This window comes from Toxorhynchites rutilus, chromosome 3 (genome assembly GCF_029784135.1).
Source record: "Toxorhynchites rutilus septentrionalis strain SRP chromosome 3, ASM2978413v1, whole genome shotgun sequence".
In the NCBI taxonomy this organism is placed as follows: domain Eukaryota; kingdom Metazoa; phylum Arthropoda; class Insecta; order Diptera; family Culicidae; genus Toxorhynchites; species Toxorhynchites rutilus.
Genome location: NC_073746.1, coordinates 316,356,517 through 316,375,824, shown reverse-complemented (window position 1 = coordinate 316,375,824; position 19,308 = coordinate 316,356,517).

The following is a 19,308-nucleotide window of genomic DNA, read 5'->3' as shown; positions in this document are numbered from 1 at the left end:
AGTCGGACACGGTGGTCAGTCGCACGCACACAATATCAGTGTGGAAGAACGCGCTTAGTGGTGTGATACACCATTTCATTTGTGCCGAGCGCCCAACACGCGATCAGCCGATCGCTAAGTTCAATTGTACTGGTGCATCTCGTGTGAATCGCTGTGAGTGAGAACGTGAGAACGAGCACCGGACTGAAAAGTGCACAATCGCAGCGGCGTCTGCAATCATCCGATCGAGCAGCAGCCGTTACCGCAATCATCGCACTGGTGTGCGTTAGCAAGTAGTTTTATTATTTTTTGTTTTTCTTTGTTTTTTTTTATTAGGTTATAGGAATCATTCAAACTATTGCAATTATCAGCCACATAAATGATGGATGAAGGTGGGGGGTCTTTTAATATGGAGATCTCCTTCGATGACTCCCTTTCCGTTGTACAAAAAGGTGCCGGAAAGTCGCTTAAGCGCGTTCCGTGTGATACAGAAGAGTCGTCGATTAAAAAGCCCCCCTCTAAGAAATCCACAAACCTCGCCACTCATCCCCCGAACCCCCCCGTTTTAACTCAACCATCGACCTCGCATTCCTCATCTGTTGCTCCTGATCCCTCTCAACCATCCACCTCATCTCCCCCCTCTACCGTCCCCGTTCCCGCCCAAACCTCGTCCTCGTCTTCTTCTTCTGTTTTGTCCTCTCCCCGTGTCAAGGTTTATCCAGAGGATGCACCTGGAACTGGTCCATGGGTTGTTTTCTTCCGGCCCAAACCCAACGGGAAATCGCTGAACGTCATTCAGATTATGAAAGATCTGACAAAAAATTATTCCTCCGTGGTCGAAATGAGAAAGGTTAGACCGAACAAACTGCGTGTTGTCGTGGCTGATCGGAAGCAAGCTAACGAAATTGTTGTCGACAATAGATTCATCCTAGAATATCGCGCCTATGTGCCCTGCCATAACGTAGAAATTTCGGGGGTGATTACAGAAACGGGTCTGACGAGCGAATTTATAAAAAAGGGAGATGGCAGATTTAAAAAACTTCCTCGGTCGATAGTTAAAATTTTGGACTGCCAACAGTTAGGAAAAGTGTCCCAGGAAGAGGGAAAAACAAAATTCACGCCGTCCGACTCATTTCGAGTAACTTTTGCTGGTTCCGCCCTCCCTGACTACGTTATGGTAGACAAATTGAGGCTACCACTGCGACTCTTCGTGCCAAAGCCCATGACTTGCAACAAATGCAAGTCAGTTGGTCACACAGCAGATTATTGTGCCAACAAGGAGCGCTGTGCCACTTGCGGAGAGCAACATGTGGGGAAATCCTGCAGTGCGACTGAGCATAAGTGTCCTTATTGCGGAGGATCCCCACACGTGCTCTCAGCTTGTGAAACTTACAAGAGTCGCTGGGAGAAGCAGAAGCGCTCTTTAAAGGAACGCTCGAAACGTACTTTTGCGGAAATTTTAAAGGGCGCTTCTCCACTGGCTCAACAACAACAACCAATCTCAACACACAATACCTTTTCCGCGTTGCCAGTTGATGAAATGGAAGCGGACACAGCTAGCGAGGGCACACCGTTTATTTTCAAAGGGAATCCCCGGCGCAAAAATGTGACCACTCCCAAAGTTCAAGAACAAGTCCCCACGGTTATATCCTCTGTTAGCTTGCCTAAAAAATCGAGTGCAGCGGACAAGCAAAATCAGGTTCCTCCTGGCTTCCGTGGGAATATTTCATCTTCGAACGACCCAGCACTCGAGGGGACATCAAAAACCCCAACTGTCCCTATTTTTCCGTCCAGTTCAACTTCCCAATCGGGATTTATAAAGTTGTCTGACCTTTTGGATCAAATCTTCAAGTGTTTTAATGTTTCCGACTCCATCAGAACCATTGTCATCTCAATGCTTCCAGTATTAAAGACAATTTTGCAACAATTGATGCAAACATGGCCCCTCCTTGCAATGATTATCTCTCTTGATGTCTAATTCAAATAGAGAGGTCGGAGATATCACTGTTTTACAGTGGAATTGTCGTAGTCTTATCCCTAAATTGGATACATTCAAATTTTTAATTCATAACTTCAATTGTGATGTTTTTGCTCTGTCCGAAACTTGGCTTTCTTCGCGAGATGATATCTCTTTCCACGATTTTAATATTATACGCTTGGACCGTGATGATAGATACGGAGGGGTGCTTTTGGGGATCAATAAGTGCCACTCATTTTTTAGAATTGACCTTCCAACTATTGGAGGGTTCGAAGCTGTTGCTTGTCATGCAAACATCAGAGGCAAAGACCTCTGTATTGTCAGCTTATATTGGCCTCCGAGAGCTGCGGTTAGCCGCAAACAACTTGATGACATGTGCTCACTCCTTCCTGAGCCACGATTGATCTTGGGAGACTTCAACTCTCACGGAACTGCCTGGGGGGAACAGTACGACGACAATCGTTCATTGTTGATATATGACCTTTGTAACAGCTTCAATATGACCATTTTGAACACTGGGGAAACAACACGTGTACCTAAACCTCCTGCTAACCCTAGTGCTCTTGACCTCTCGCTTTGCTCGAATTCACTATCGTTAGATTGCAAGTGGAATGTAATCCAGAACCCCAACGGTAGTGATCACTTGCCAATCAAAATTTCCATCACCATTGGGTCGAATTCTTCTGAATCTATAAACATGGCATATGACCTCACAAGACACATTGACTGGAAAAAATATGCGGACGCGATTGCTCTAGCCATCAATTCCAGAGATGGTTTACCTCCATTGGAGGAGTATAACTTCCTTTCTCGTTTGATATATGACAGCGCGGTTCGCGCTCAAACGAAACCCATCCCAGGTTCCACCATTCGCCGAAGGCCTCCCAATCCATGGTGGGATAGCCAATGTTCCAAGCCTTATGTAGAAAAATCGAATGCATTTAAAGCTTTTCGGAAACGTGGAACCCCTGAAAATTTTCAAATGTATTTAGCCCTTGAGAATCAGTTCAAAAATTTGATCAAAGGGAAAAAACGTGCTTATTGGCGAAATTTCGTGGGAGGTTTGTCACGAGAAACGTCAATGAAAAAATTATGGAAAGTGGCTCGAAACATGCGAAATCGCTCTTCAACGAATGAAAGCGAAGAATATTCACATCGATGGATTTTTAATTTTGCACGGAAGGTTTGTCCTGATTCCGCTCCTGTGCAAAAAATTGTTCGAGACATACCACAAGATAGGTGCGATCTTGATTCCGAGTTTTCGATGGCAGAATTCTCTCTTGCTCTCCTTTCTTGTAACAATTCGGCTCCAGGATCGGATAGAATTAAGTTCAACTTGTTGAAAAACCTCCCTGGTGTGGCGAAACATCGCTTGTTGAATTTATTCAATCGGTTTCTGGAACATAATATTGTTCCAGATGATTGGAGACAAGTACGAGTTATAGCTATTCAAAAACCCGGAAAGCCCGCGTCCGACTTCAATTCGTACCGCCCAATAGCAATGCTGTCTTGTATACGGAAATTGTTGGAGAAAATGATCTTGTTTCGCCTTGATCGATGGGTTGAAACGAATGGCCTACTCTCAGATACACAATATGGGTTCCGCAGGGGCAAGGGGACGAATGATTGTCTTGCGTTGCTTTCTTCAGAAATTCAAATGGCTTACGCCGAAAAAAAACAAATGGCTTCAGTATTCTTGGACATAAAGGGGGCCTTTGATTCTGTTTCAATAGAGGTCCTGTCAGACAAATTACACTCTCGGGGTCTGCCGCCTCTATTGAATAATATGTTATATAACTTGCTTTGTGAGAAACATTTGAATTTTTCTCATGGAGATTCGGCAGTGAGTCGGATCTCTTACATGGGCCTCCCTCAGGGCTCATGTTTAAGCCCCCTTTTGTACAACTTCTATGTAAGCGACATCGACAATTGCCTTACACAAAATTGCAACCTAAGACAACTTGCAGATGATGGAGTGGTGTCTGTCGTAGGATCAAACGAATCCGACCTGCAAGGACCCTTACAAGATACTTTGAACAATTTTTCATCCTGGGCCATTGGGCTAGGGATCGAATTCTCCACGGAGAAAACAGAGATGGTGGTTTTTTCTAGGAAGCATAGACCAGCAAAACCAAAGCTTCAGCTTTTGGGTAAACCGATCACTCATGCTATGTCATTCAAGTATCTTGGGGTCTGGTTCGACTCCAAATGTACTTGGGGGGCCCATATTAGGTATCTGAGTAAAAAATGTCAACAAAGAATAAACTTTCTCCGTACAATTACCGGCACCTGGTGGGGAGCCCATCCCGAAGATCTTATAATGTTGTATCGAACAACTATTCTCTCAGTGATGGAGTATGGCAGTATCTGTTTTCAATCAGCTGCCAAAACACACCTCATTAAACTCGAGCGAATTCAGTATCTTTGTCTCCGTATCGCGTTGGGATGTATGCCCTCAACGCATACCATGAGTCTCGAGGTTTTGGCAGGCCTACTCCCACTAAAAGATCGCTTCAATTTATTATCTCTTCGGTTCCTCATCCGGTGTAAGGTTATGAACCCATTGGTGATCGGAAATTTTGAGCAGCTTATCGAGCTAAATTTTCATTCTGGATTCATGAGCTCATATCATGAATTCATCACCATGCAGGTTGATCCTTCTTCGTATATTCCCAACCGTGTTTGTTTTTCTGACTACATCAATTCCTCTGTACATTTTGATCTGTTCATGAAGGAGAAAATCCATGAAATTCCAGATTATCTTCGATCGAGGATCGCTCCTACGATCTTCAAATCAAAGTATGGGCGTGTCAATTGTGATAATATGTACTTTACTGATGGGTCCTCTATGAATGAGTCCATAGGATTTGGAGTGTTCAACGTATTTTTTAGCACCTCACACAGTCTTCAGTATCCTTGCTCAGTATATATTGCTGAATTGGCAGCAATACACTGGGCGCTGGACAGCGTCGCCTCACGACCTGTTGAACACTATTACATTGTAACGGATAGTCTTAGCTCTGTCGAAGCTATCCGTTCAGTGAGGCCGGAAAAGCACTCGCCGTACTTCCTTGAGAGAATACGAGAAATTTTGAGTGCTTTATCCAGACGCTGTTATGTCATTACCTTTGTCTGGGTCCCTTCACATTGCTCCATTTCGGGTAATGAGAGGGCTGACTCATTAGCAAAGGTAGGTGCAATTGAAGGCGATATTTATCAGCGTCAAATCGCCTTCAATGAATTTTATTCTTTAGTTCGTAAAAATACCATCGCTAACTGGCAACGCAAGTGGAACGAAGATGAATTGGGCCGGTGGTTCCACTCGATTATCCCTAAGGTTAGCCTCAAACCATGGTTCAAAAGTCTGGACTTGAGTCGGGACTTTACTCGGACCTTCTCCCGACTCATGTCCAATCACTGTTCTTTAGATGCGCTGCTTTTTCGTTTCAAGCTTGCCGACAGCAATCTCTGCGTTTGTGGCCATGGTTACCACGACATCGAACACGTTGTTTGGTCGTGCGAGCTATATTTTGTCGCCAGATCGAATTTAGAAAACTCCCTTCGGGCTCGAGGAAGGCAGCCCAATGTGCCGGTGAGAGATGTGTTGGCTCGGTTAGACCTTGATTACATGTCCCATATATATGTTTTCCTTAAAGATATCGATCTTCGAGTGTGATTGTTCTTACATCCTTTCCCCCCCCCCCCCCCATTTTCTCCTCCTTTTCGTCCATCGCGAGCTATCGGTTCCCTAACATTAGAATAAGTTAAATTGTTAATACATATTAGATGTGAGGATAGTTTAAGAATTCAGTGTGATGTGTGAGTATGAATGTGAAAGTGAGTGTGAGTGTGAGTGTGAACATGGTTACAATCTCCTTACATCCCATCCTTTTCCTAAAGAAAATGTGTCACCCTTCTAAACTCGAGTCGACCGCGAGTAATCGGTTTCCTATTTCATTAACCGTAGAATTAAGAAAACATGTTAATAGTAAAAGTATAGTTGAGAGTTTGGCTTCTTTAAACCTATGTAACTGAGCCTGTACAAATAAACGAATTATAAAAAAAAAAAAAAATTCAGAATGCTAAGGAGTTCGGCTCCTTTAAACTTATGTAACTGAGCCTGTAAAAATAAACGATTTAAAAAAAAATCAGAATGCAATGTGTGGTGTACAACACAACGACAGACATCAGTAAATACCAACTTAAAGCTCTTTCAAGCTCCTCCTTCTTCCAACGTTGTCTACCCATTCTCTTTTTGTAATTCAGCGGCATCTGGAATCAATTAGACCAAAGAAAACCCTCAAACCTGTAGGACCAATTCACCCCACACAACATGCAAAAATTAAAATGCAATTAATTTAATTTATTATTAACAAACTTACAGTTTCACTGCATCAAATTGTTCCTCTCCTGAAGGCAAACAGAACTTTACTGCACAATACACGAAAAGTTTGTTTAATCAGCGGGGAAAACCTTAAAACCACTATCGGAAAACGCACATTTTTTGACATTCAATGTGCCTGCTGTGTTCATGCTACCGTTTCCTTCTACTTGTCGAATTTTACCAAACTTTTTTTTACGTTAGGTACATACGGTTTAACAATAGAAGAAGATGACATTATAAAAAAAATCCAAGTTGAGCCGTACTTTCTGAGTTAATGGGGTGGTCAAAATCACCCCGTGTGTCCAACTCACCCCATGTTACCCTATATGAAAAAAGGCACTTGTCCAAAAAAGTTACTCGCGTCGGTGTGTCAGACCGAAAGTGTTGAAAAAGTGGCACACGTCCCCTTTGTACCAACACATGCGATACGCTAAACGATGACGAACGACGAATAACGAAGCTAGAGAGAATCGCAAAGTCGTAGTGTTGATATTTTCAGAGAAACGAACGAATTATCGATTTCTCGGTCTGACAGACCAATGCGCGAGTATAGGAGTGTTAAAAAATAGAGTTAGAAGTTTGGCTCCCTAAATTCTATATAACTGAGCCTGGGACCAAATATATAAAACAAAACAAAACAGGGACCAAAAATACGCTTCTACGTTTTTTTAGTGCTAAAAACCGTGGGTGAAACCATTTACTAGAATATTTTAATATCTCCGGGGACATTTAGGCAAACAGTTAACTAACCACCATATTACCCAAGTGTAAGCTGTTGTCAAGCAGCAACAAGATGATTTTGAAGGTTTTCCAAGCCTTCAAAACCTTATGCCGTCAAAACAACAATATTCAGTTTAAATTGCCATTGGAAAGACTTACACTCGAGCAACGTTTCCAAATAATTAAATATTATTATCAAAAATCGTGCTCTGTGAAATATGTGTTCGATGAAACTCGTTCCGATCTACAATAGATATTTCAACGAACAAAATTGTTGCAATGACATGAGTGGTGAGCAGCCAAATGTTCAACAATAACAGATTACGAAAAAACTCTCGTCTATACGGAAAAAAACCCGCAACTTTGTGTGGTAGAGACATACCTTTTTTGAACCAACAAATAAATGACGGCTGTGGAAAAATGACAACAGATGATAGACAATGAAACGTTTCAATAAACTACATTTTTTCGCTAATCACTGAAACTTCTATGCTATAGAATGGAACAAAACCGCAACCATTAAAACTGAAAGGGAAAATTCCCAAAAGCCATAGTGAGCAGAAACAGAAAAAAAAACTCAAAGCGAATAGTAATTGCGAACTATGTTGTAACATAAGTTTCAACAAGCATTTTTTCGCTTCACAACAAACCTCGACATACACAAACAATCACACGCACACATCCCATCCGTAGGGTTTGGCCAAGTCGTGAGGCTCGTTGTTGAGGTTGTTACTGGGCTAGATCTCGACACAAACCGCGAGAGAACAACACAGCACAAATCGATGCCAGGCAGCTGAAAATACCCTCCAAACACGCCATCCGGTGATTAACATTTACACTTTTGCGCCCGACCGCGGTCAGGGAATCATCGCCTCGTACAGAGCGGAGCCACCAAAGATAGCTCCCCAAACGGCGCCTGGATTTTCGGAGGGCTTAAAATCTAGTTTTACGGATTGTGAGCACAACAGAAAAAAAAAGTGTCACAGAGAACGCGAACAGCATGGCTTTGTGGCTTTGCTCAACTGAAATTGCGTTTTAGCGCACCATTATATGTAGCAATGCGCTTCCCCGAGAAATCGTTAACCAATTTTTCTCTTTCAGATTACACGATTAGTTCCAGAATGGACGCCATTATGTTTGCTACTTTTTGCCTAATTCCGCCCAAAAATAGCACTCAAACTGATCCCCATCTCAATTATAGCATGACATCGATATCGAACGTCAAATGAACATTGAATTTCCTATTCAAAACAACGGAAGAAGGCAGCAGCAGCAGAAAAAAAAAACAAATCAGTCTAATGGCGCAAAAGGCGCACACAATTCATTGGAAACTGTCTTTGTTCCACGCTGCCTGCAGAACAAATCCCTCAGCAATTATCCGTCCGTGAGGAAGTCCATTATTTTTAATGGCAAAAGGTATCGCAAATAAAAACGGCCCTAATCCATATTGCCATATCCCTGGGCCCAACCCTTCCATCTCTCATTTTTCACTTTGAACAACACAAAAGAGAAAACAAAATCATCTCATCTTTTCCATTTCCAGTTTGTCCTGGTTCAATCCCACCGGGGAATCCAGAATGAGCGACAGGAGCAGCACCGAGTGGGAGCAGCGATCCACAGTCCATTTCGATAGAATAAATCGAAAAGTATTCAAAAAGTTCTCCTCCGTTGCTGCCGTGTGAATGGGCCAAACAACGGGCCCACCACCATCCAAGCGTGGAAACGGTTCGGTTCGAATCCCCAGCGGGAAGGAGGGCCCCAAACTGAGACACACCAGCAGCCGACCGGGGGACGAAGCCGCCGGACGGACAGAGCAAATGGATTAAATCGGCTTCTTTTCAATTTTCCCACCGGATTTTGGGGATTCGGATTCCCTGCAGAATTGGGAAAGTCCACTCGCGTCATTGAAAATCGATGAATGAGAAGCGGGTGCAGCCGGGTTTTGCATGAATAGATTTTTTTTTCGCGTTTGTTCCTGGAAAAGTTGATGCTAATGAAAGCTGTTAAAATGTGTGTATTGTGTCAGTATTGATCGGATTTTTGAGCGAGTTATTTTATATGTGGCTTATCATGAAATAATATAGAATTTGTACTAATGGATCACTAAAGCAGCTTCAGTCGAACCTGAATGAGTAGGAAAAATTTATATATGGCCATCGCTAGCTTCAAACGGTCCAGTTGTTGACAGTAGAAATCTGAGTTTGGTGTTTGGCTATACGGAAACAACTCATAATAAACGAATCCTTGCCAGTCTCACCAATTACACAGTAAAACCTTCCAGGGTGTTATTTCTGGTTTAGCCACCGTTTGAGCTGCTTCACTATGCTTTGACCACTTCGTTTTCGCCCAATATTGTCGTATGTGATTTTTCATCCCCAGTCCACCATCCGTTTAACACTTTAAGGACCGGGAAGAAATATGTAAGACATACGCCTGGGACCGCACGTTTTGACTTGTGTGAAGTTGCTTGCTTTGCTTGCAAGTTTTTGAGAGGCTTTAAACTTTGCAGTTCAGGTAAAGTTAGCGGATGAAAGTTCAGCGGATAAAAGTTTTTGTTGCGTGCAAATTTCTGTTCAACGTCTTACTGGATTTAATGAATAATGAATTATTCCAGTTGAAATAAATTTATTGTTTATCAAGTAACAACCTTCAAAATCATGCTCATTAGATAGAGAATTGAATCATTCATCTTTCCGGATAATTAAGTTTTTGACGTAGGATTACGTCTTTCGGGAACATATTGGGGTACAAATTGAAAATCGAAAATCGAGCACATCGTGAAAATTGTCCAATTTCAAACGCTTATTGCTCAGTCATTTCATGATGGATTGATGAAATTTTTGCGTCAATCGATTCTGGCGATTCTCCATAACAATTTTTCATATTGAAGAAAATAATATATGTCATGAAACTAACTATCGAACTATTGAAAAATCTCAACCCCTATCCTAACGGAATTACTCTCTGGTTGGTTGAAATTCACGATACATGTGGCGGTTCCCTAACAGAGACATCAAAACCAAGCTGCCTGGAGGAGATCGACATTGCAAATACATGAAAGTAGGGGGAACTTTTATTCCCACCGAGAAGTGTTCCCTAACAGAGATATCAAAACCAAGGTGCCTGGGTGAACTCGGCATTGCCAATATATGCAAGTCGGGGGCATTTTTATATTCCAAGTTGGGTGAGGGATACGATTAATTCTAGCAAATAAAATTTAAATCTGGAACTTTAGTGTTGGTTGCTTCGTGAAATTTCATATCAATGACCGATCGTGTATTGTGAAAAATTTAGCATAAGTGTAAGTGTAAAATTGTTGTGTTAAAAATCACTTGATATATGAAACGATTTATTTCAATTTTCATAAATAAAAACCAAGGTGTGTTCCCGCTCGAGAACGGGTCGTTCGGTTTAAGCTGTCTGTTTTGTTATATTCATTTTCACTCAAGGAAAGTTTATACGGCGAGAAAAATTGGAAAAGTGAAGAAATATTAGAAAATGTGATTTCCCACATGCTCTATATATAGTATAGGTGTTGTAGTTGTTAGTCCAATTAAAATTCGCATTGGGTTGAATAAACATTCAGAAACTAAAAATTATAAAAGAAAATTACCTTTTCCATTTCAAATATTTTTCTCTACATTAAAGTAACATATTTTTACTGATGTAAAAATTGATAATTGTGTTCGGTATTGGTAATTAATGATTATAAATTAGTGAGTTTTTTTTTCATCCATACATAACACAGGCGGCATCTAATCTAGGATCACAGAGGGTGGTTTTCATCATATCTCGTTCCACTTAAGCATCTTTTATGTGATACGTACTATCCAACGACTGTTTGCCATCCTTCTATCATCATCACTCGGTAAACACTGGTGGAGTGAACAAACAATACCGAACAACAAACAAAACGGGTCTTTTCAGGGCCATCAAATCATTATCAAAGAGTTTGCCGATGTTAATTTTCACAATTTTCACAGGCCTCTTTTGTGGCTAACTTCTGACTACCTAGCTCGTTCGCCATGGACATAAACAGGTGGTAGTCACTTGGTGCAAGGTCCGGACTATACGGCGGATGCAAAAGAACCTCCCATCCGAGCTCCCGGAGCTTCTGGCGCGTCACCAAAGAAGTGTGTGGCCTGGCGTTTTCCTGATGGAAGACAATGCGGCCTCTGTTTATCAAAGATGGCCTCTTCTTCATGAGTGCTACCTTCAAGCGGTCCAGTTGTTGGCAGTACAGGTCCGAATTGAGCGTTTGGCCATAGGGAAGCAGCTCATAATAGATTATTCCTTGACAATCCCACCAAACACACATCAGAACCTTCCTGGCCGTTAATGAGGGCTTGGCCACTGTCTGAGCCGCTTCAGCGGGCTTCGACCACGACCGTTTGCGCTTCACGTTGTCGTAAGTGACCTACTTTTCATCGCCAGTCACCATCCGCTTCAGAAACGGGTCGATTTTGTTGCGAATCAGCAGCGATTCACATGCGTCGATACGGTCAAAGATGTTTTTTTGCGTCAACGTGTGTAGCACCCATACATCGAGCTTCTTTGTGAATCCAAGCTTCTTGAAATGGTTAATAACGGTTTGATGACTTATCCCCAGCTTATGGCCGATGCTACGGCTGCTACTATTCCGGTCTTTCTCGGCTAATTCAGCGATTTTGTCGCAATACTCGACGACAGGCCTTCCGGAGCGTGGCGCATCTTCGACGACCTCTACACCAGAACGAAAACGTTGAAACCATCGTTATGCGGTGGAAATGGAAACTGTATCGGGTCCATAAACTGCACAAATTTGCAGCTTGAGATGCATTTTTGCCTTTGTCATAGCAGTACTGTAAAATATGTCGGATTTTCTCTTTATTTTGCTCCATATTTGCGACACTATAACTCACGAACGACTTAACCAAACAAAACACTATCAAGGACTATATTATAGCGCGCAAAAATACCTTTCCAACAAGCTATAGTATGACTCGATACAATGAATACAACTAGAACTACGCGCTTACAACCACACCTCGCGGAAATACCGCAGGACTTTTTTGACAGCCTAATATCAAAAATCAACAGATAGACTAACGGAATCATACGTCAATTATGCGGTCGTGTCTCGGACACAACCCTCCTGTGACTTTTTTCTTGATCGTGACAGAGAAAAATTATAGAATGAAACGTGAGCATAGGAAAATATACAGAATTTTGAAAATCAAAAAAAGTTGTTCGAATAGAGTTATCGAAGTTATTCGATTCGAGAAATATTTCACCTATCTTCCAGCCACAATTTGATTAATCGGAAAAGGGTCTGAGAAAAGTTATAGGCCAAGTTGTATGGGAGGGATTCATCCGCTAGTAATCGGTTTTCTACCTTACTAACCATAGAATTGGGAAAATGTTTATATATAGTCATAAAAATATAGTTAAGAATTCGGCTCCTTAAATCTTATGTAATTGAGCCTGTAATGCAAAGCGCTGCTAATTAACCGACATCTGCGAGAGATGGATGTCATGCCGTATCCCAGCAGATTTGCACTGTTTAAGACAAATCCGTCAACATGTCACACTTTTCCCACCTCAGATCCAACAAAACATCTCTAATGAACTCATCCATAGGTTCTTTATGGAGCAGACCGAACAGCCGAGAATGGAACGAAAACACCCGAATCACCATTGGCGTCGTATATGGCGCAACATAGCATCCAGGAAAATTTTGTCGAGACATCGTAGTGGATTATACCTACTAGTGAACGAGAAGACACAGCACAGGAAACTGATGCATACTATGCAGCGGGCAGATGGAGCCAGCTGTATACATTGTCAAGCAGGTGAGGAGACGTTAGTGCACAAATTGAGCGAGTGCCCTCGAGTTGCGGCAGTTTGGGCATAAAATGCAGCGCAAAATGACAGAAACAACAATGGCAACAACTATCTTGTGAGGAACTATTGAGACCATCATTGCAACATATCAATCATAGAAAAAGAAATGAATTATTGAGAAACTTCATTAAATATGCTTATTTCATTGATGATGCTAGCGGAATAATGGACATCCCTAGTTTAGAATTTTATTTAGAAGTGAACTAAATATGTAAATATTTTCGAACAAATAAACTTGACATTGAAACATAAAAAAAAAAGACAGAAGCCATTTCTATATTTTCGATCTTGATAAGCTTAGCTGATATCCTTGGGTGAGATAGTTTTGATACTGTGATGCGAAACCGAACCCACACAAAATTCCTGAACAATTATTTTCTTGGTGAGCCGATGATAGCCGATGAAAACAAGGAAGAACAAGTGATGTTCATTGTTTCGTATCTAAAACGATACTGAAAGTTCGCCTCAGCGAGATCCAATATTTATGCTCCAGGCAAATATTTCCCTTCGTTCTTCTTCTTTTCTTTGTTCACGGTGACTTTAAATCATTCCCCTTCGTTGATCGCCGATAACTTGCTCGTTCTTGACGGCACGGGTAGGGAAGCTCACAAATGAGCAGAACAAATGCATGGGAAAATCGAAATGTTTCTAGTTTTCAGCAATTTAAACACATCACATCTTAGGGGACTGTAATATGTAGCATGAAAAAAAATCTTAGGGAATTTACGATTCGTTTGGTATGTAAATTGCCAAAATCCGTTTGCGGCAAAAATAGTTATTAACGTTAACTTTATTTCATAAAAACGCGACCTGTTTTCTGATTTGGCACCCTTAATGAAAGACGTAGTTCTACGTCAAAAAGTTATTTGGAAGGACCGAAAACACATTCTCGAGATAGTACTCATTCGATAAAGAATATTTTTATTTATCTTTAGCCAAATTGTCATTAGTTCGAAAAGGGTATGAGAAAAGTTATTGGCCAAAACGTTCACGAGTTGTATGGGGAAAGGGCCTGGATGAATAAGGAAGTAAAAATTTATATTGTATAGAAATTTTGATTTTTTTTCGAATCCCTATCGATAGGATCTATGGTGAAAAACGTACCTTTCAATTTTTAGCACGCCATCCTCAATAGCTTTGAGATAAATGAGATAAAAGTGCATCTTACTATGATATATCGAAAGATATAATCAAAAAAAAATTCCTAAAATATTTAAGTACTAAAAAAAATGGGTGGGTTATATCTATGATATAACCGCAAGGTTGACGTGGGACTACCTTAGCTTAGCAATCATTTGTTTGTATTCTTTAAATTTTGATGAAATGAAACAATCCCCGAACTCAATTGAATTCAATATATTTGCTTTGTGAGTAAAAAGATTATATAATGTCATGTAAGGTCAATCAATTCATTGTGATAGGTTATGTTTTTCGTTACAAGTAAATTTAATAAGAGTTCCTTCACGTTTGGTATGATGCCTAGGACAAAATATGTGAACGGAAGAATTATCAAACGATTATTCTATTTTACGTTTCCTTCTAAAGTTTGCATCTCTCAAGTGTACGTACTTCTCGAACCGAGAATTTGCTTGATTTGATGAACTTCAGGCACTCAGTTTCAATTTTGACATGTACGTCGAACGCATATTGCTTAATCAAAAGGCGTTATTGCAGCAAAAGGTTAACGACATTTTGCCTAATCATGCTCTGCAACACTCCTTGGTTTTGAAGTATGTGTTAGGGAACACATTTTGGTGAGAACAAAAATCCCCATACTTTCATGTATTTGCAATGTCGATTTCCCCAAGGCTGATTGGTTTTGATGGCTGTGTTAGGGAAACTGTAGATCGGGCCAATCAAAATGAGGCAGTTAGGGCGTTTAGATAACGCTTAACAATTTACAGTTATTCAATTGTTTATCTAATGAAAAATAGTATTTTATTAACTGCGATAGAAGCGTAGAAATATTCCCTATCAATTGATGGAAACATCTTTCCGATCCAGTAAGAAATGTTCGAGTTATAAGCATTCGGAATCTTTCATTTTTTCCTGCATGTTATGTGTTTAGGTTTTCATTTAACCCCCCATATACTCCGGTTAGACGTAGTCCCACGTCAAAAATATCTTGAAATATTGAATTTTGCAGAAATTCAGTACTGCTATAATTCGTATTTAAATGTGTTCCTACGCTTTTCTAGATATGTGTGATTTTTTCCAGATAATAATATGATAATTCTCCTATATGGTTCACTATAAGAGCTATAGTGAAAAAATAAGTTTTTCAGTTAAAATACTCAAAGTACATCTACTATGGTATACCGCGACAGGTTATTACAAATTTTCTATCCCCTACGTAAAAAATCCTTGGTGTATACAATTTATTAGAGTTTTCAAAACTGTTGTTCGATGATTATTTATTGAACTATTTATTATCAAATACGAATTCGAAATTTTTCGTTCGTACAATAATATCTCAGTACTGAATGGTCCACAACAACGTTATAACGTTATAAATGTTATAATCAAATGAAAGATAATTGATAACGTTAATTGGATTTGCTATCTTTGAAAAAACCGAAAGAAATCGATTTCTCATTTCTTCCCGGTATTTTTATCCACTACATCTACGTACATCGAAATGCAAATTTCTCTGTAAAATATTCCGTGTAAATCCATGTAAATTATGCTTGAAAGAGATTTATTCCCCATCTTCATGCATTGATATTTCACGATTTTAAAGCATTTCAAAAATCGCCTAAAATGAAAAAGTTCTATTTCCATTTTCGATAAATTTATTAACTTCCCTCCTACAACTTGTATACACTTTGGCCCATACCTTTCCTCGGACTCTTTTTCGGCCAACGAAAATTTGGATGAAGATGGATAAAAGTATTCTCTATCCAATGAGTATTATCTCAAAAATGTGTTTTGAGTCCCTTCAAATAATTTTTTTAAATTTCCTTTAGATTAATTGAGGGGCTTAGAATGAAAGAGGTGTAAGTGATTTGATCGATTTCTCTACATCTACTCTCTCTTTTGGTCATAACTAAGCTGCAAATAAAAAAAAAGTTGATGTAGAGAAATCGATCAAGTCACTTACACCCCTTGCATTCTAAGGCCCTCCATTTTGAAAATCAAAAAAAGTTCCTCGAATAGAGTTTTCGAAGTTATTTTACCTATCTTCCAGCCACAATTTTATTAATCGAAAAAGGGTATGAGAAAAGTTATAAGCCAAGTTGTATGGAAGAAATTAATAATGTTAAAGAAAATTGAAAAAAGTTATTTGAAAGAACCCAAAGCACATCCTCGAGATAGTATTTTTTCAATATAGAATAATTTTATCTATCTTTAGAAAAAATTCCATTGGTCGGAAAAAGGTCTAAGAAAAGTTATAAGTTATAGCCCAAAACCTATACAACTTGTATGGGGGAAATTAATTGAGGGGCTCGGAATGCAAGGGGTGTAAGTGACTTGATCGATTTCTCTTCATCAACTTTTTATTTAGTTAATACCTCAACTGCAAAAACGTTCCAATTGAGGTTTGCTGTACAATCCGATAGATGAGGTTCTGACCTATCTTCCACATTGTCAAATACAACTGGGAATGTATTTGCAGCTAAGTTATGACGAGAAGAGAAAGTCGATGTAGAGAAATCGATCAAATCACTTACACCCCTTTCATTCAAGGCCCTCAATTCTGTGAATTTTCCTATATTGAACCATACTCACGTTTCATTCTATAACTTTTCTCTGTCACGATCAAGAAAAAAATTAATAATGTGGAAAGATGAATGATTCAGTTCTCTATCTAATCAGCATGATTTTGAAGGTTGTTTTTTGATAAACAATAAATTTATTTCAATTGAAATAATTCATTATTCATTAAATCAAGCAAGACGTTGAACAGAAACTTGCACGCAACAAAAAACAGGGAGTGGGTTATATCTATGGTATAACCGCAATGGTGACGTAGGACTATCGTTGATTTAGTGTTGTTGAATCTGAATCCATTCTGAATGAATGAATAAATGAACATTTGGGGGACTTCGAAAATGAGAGCGTTACGTTGGAGGTACAAGGTTTTATGCATCCAATATTGGATACGAAAATATCCTACTGATGGGGAAGAATAATCTTCAGAAGCTTCTCTGTTAACTACACTTGATTGAAATATCACAGAACCAGAATGTATTTGGTCGCAGTGTTATATGGTTAGAAAACATTAAAATAAACTCTTTCGCTTGCATGTTATTTTCAATGTCAAGGGGAACTGGCAAATTATTTTGCACGCGTGTATGTGTGTGTGTGTGGCGGTTGCTCCGATGTCTCAAGCGGAACCAATTTTCGATGCTGGTATTCTCTCGGTCGTCTTCTCTTCTTCTGATGGATCGGCTTTTCTGCGCTCAGTCACAGTCCCAAACAAACTGAATGCGTTTCAGGTTAGGACAGGCCAGGTAATGAATCCCTTGATCCCTCACCATCCAGCTCGTCCAGCTCGTTCAACTCGTTCAGTAACGATGTTGTCTTGTCGATGTCCTCACGAAAAATGAATGCGTTTCATGGAATGGAATGGTTTTGTATTATAGAGACTTTAAACTTTTCAGTTCATTCGTCTCCAGCCTTGAGAAAGGCCCTTGGAACTCTACTCTAACTCCTGCATTACACCTCCACCCTCATTGCCTTGAGAAAGGCACTCGATCCCACGCCGTCCAACTCGTCCAGCAACGATGTTGTCCAGTCGGTGTCCACACAAAGAATGGTGCGTTTCACCACCAGAATATCGCTTAAGTATGCTTTTTGTCCGTGACTGAATCGAAAGAAGGTGTGGTTTACGATGGCAATTTGGAAGGCAAACTAGAGGAGAATGAACTCTCTGAGTTTGAAACTTTCGGCAACTGAGCAATAATCGATCGAAAATTATATAATTTTCACGATGCGAAACATTTTCCGTTGCGCGCGCATACAATATTGGATACGAAAATTTTCTACTGATGGGGAAGAATAATTTTCAGAAGCTTTCCTGTTAATTCCGATTGATTGAAAAATCACAAAACCAAATGTATTTGGTTGCAGTGTTGTATGGATATAAAACAGAATAAACTCTTTCGCATCAATGTATTTTTCAATTCCCAGGGGAACTGTGTAACCCGCGACGCCGGGAAAGCGCGCGCGAGTTTGTCGCGACCGGAGGGTTTTCCGCAGGTAAGCGGTTGGCTTAAGCGCCACTCCCGCGAGGGAGACGAACCGCCGTGTTCTTGCTTTGCCCGGCAATGAGACACCCAACACCTGAGGGCGGGTTTTTCCTTCGTTCCAAACCCTGGTTTGCTCCGCGACTTGCACCTGCGCTAAGAAGGACCCGCGACACCGTTTGTCCGCGTTCCACAATTCAAGTAACAGAGGCACTACCTACGGTTGTTTCCAATGAACACCGTTTATGCTAAACTTCTCATCATTGAACCTACGCAATGATGCCAAACCCACCCCACCTTGATGTTTCAGAAGACGAGGTGCGGGGGTTGAAAAGTTGTCCACAACAGAAGAAGAGCCCCATCCCTGGGCTCGTGACCTATCAGGAAACTTAATCAGGTTTTTAGGCTACACCGCTAGCCAGTAAATTGCACAAAGTCTCGTCTACTTTACATTAACACTAAACTGATCACGGAAACATTTATTCACTTAATTTTACAACATCATCTATTCCCACAAATCTATGTTATAACATCTATCTTATATACGGCATGATTACAACAAACTCTATCCAACGAAAAATAATTTATGTTAAATTTATTTTATTCATCACGGGTTTCGAACATCGGAACCCTCGATTCACGCCCAGCGATCTTCCTATCGAACCTAATTCCGCAACTTGTGTTACCCTGAACTGGTAGCGATCAGTATGTGCGGGCTGTCGATATTGTTCTAAGCTTCGATTGCATGTGGCATTGTTGTGTGGCGTTGTTAGTTGTGTGTGGTTTTATTCTTTCGAACCCTACATGCGCATGTTAAACTCAGGGCTAAAAATAGGTTTCTACTCACACTACCTAGGTTTTACGTGGAGAATCTACCTTATCGCAGTTCCATACCAGGCGATGAATGGTAAGTCCGTAGGCGTATGTAGTGATCCGTCTACGTTGAGCGCGCATACGACGTGTAGTGGTGCCGTGCTGCGTCTTCCTTTGATGCGCGAATGACGATTCGCGCTTCACGCGGCAACTTGGATTTGACGGTCGTAGTGGCGAAGCTCCAATCTTTGATCGTGGGGTCAGGATACGGCTCCTTCCTACATCCAACAAAGATTGAAAACAACACACATTTGCCACAATTAATTTATTATCCGCCACATGAATCTTGAAGCTCACCTTTG